We start from the raw sequence: 1,021 nt of genomic DNA on the forward strand, positions 1-1,021 counted from the left end.
ACGACCTTAGGAAAACAAAAGGTAAGAGAGTAGCCCTAATTTCAACCAAATTTAGCAACATGTAGTTCCCTTTTCACACAGACAATCTCATACTAGATTGATTAAATAACACCATTAAACTTGATGGCTAAAAATGCAAGGTCTACACATAGATAACCTAAAAATTATAGTTGAGCCTCCAGCCGGTACGCTGAGTCATTTTCTACTCAAATACTTTTGACAAGAGGCCTGTGTTTTACCCTGACTTACCACCTTTCTTAGAATTAGCAACTTCATGAGACCAGCAGATGGTGTAATGGCTACGTTGTTGGATTCCCATGTAGTTCTCATGTAGTTAACCACGGTTCGAGTCCTGGACCAGTGGCCTAAACTCATGCCAAGTGTGTGTGCGTGCATGCCCAAGATCCTGAGAGGAGAAGGGAGGAAAAGGGATTGCAGTGTGGCCATTCCCCGCTGGAGGGTGATTTCTTGCTTTCTGTCTCTATGGTGAGTACACTAGCCCTATAGCAAAAACCTCTCCAAAAAAAATTTAAAAGAATTAGTAACTTTATAGGACCAGCAGTTAGCGTAATGGTTATGTCGCTGGATTCCCATGTAGTTGACCGCGGTTCGTGTCCTGGACCCGGCAGCTTAAACTCACACCGGGCACGTGTGCGTGCATGCCCAAGATCCCGAGAGGAGAATGGAGGAGAAGGGATTGCGGTGTGACTCTTCCCCCTGGGGGGTGATTTCTCGCTTTCTGTCTCTCTCTGTCAGTCTGGCGAGCGCACTTGCCTTGTAGCAAAAACCTCTTAAAAAAAAAAGAAGTAGTAACTTTATTATATCACGTAACTAAAAATAATTAACTTTTTTCTTAAGCATACATTTCTTCCTAATGTGTATGTATATGTATAGGTGTGTATTTCATTAATAACTCTTTTTGCTAGTACGCCACCCCACCCATGCATTAGGCTGGGAATGCATTTCTACATTTCTTTTCTTTTTTTTTTTTTTTTTTTTAGGGGGGGTTTTTTTGCTATAG

The 1,021-nt window shown here is 41.9% G+C and overlaps 1 protein-coding gene across 1 annotated transcript in view; it reads left to right on the forward strand.

The window, feature by feature from the left end:
- Positions 1 to 6: 6 nt before the first annotated feature.
- The window catches only part of LOC102468452 (N-acetyllactosaminide alpha-1,3-galactosyltransferase-like), an 18,935-nt gene continuing 17,920 nt past the window's right edge, over positions 7 to 1,021 (forward strand). Inside the window, exon 1 of the mRNA XM_006150489.2 lies at positions 7 to 21. The gene's annotated coding sequence lies outside the window, so the exon portion shown is untranslated. The remainder of the gene's footprint in view (positions 22 to 1,021) is intronic.

The sequence above is a fragment of the Tupaia chinensis genome, unplaced genomic scaffold, assembly GCF_000334495.1.
Source record: "Tupaia chinensis unplaced genomic scaffold, TupChi_1.0 Scaffold000289_1, whole genome shotgun sequence".
Lineage (NCBI taxonomy): Eukaryota > Metazoa > Chordata > Mammalia > Scandentia > Tupaiidae > Tupaia > Tupaia belangeri.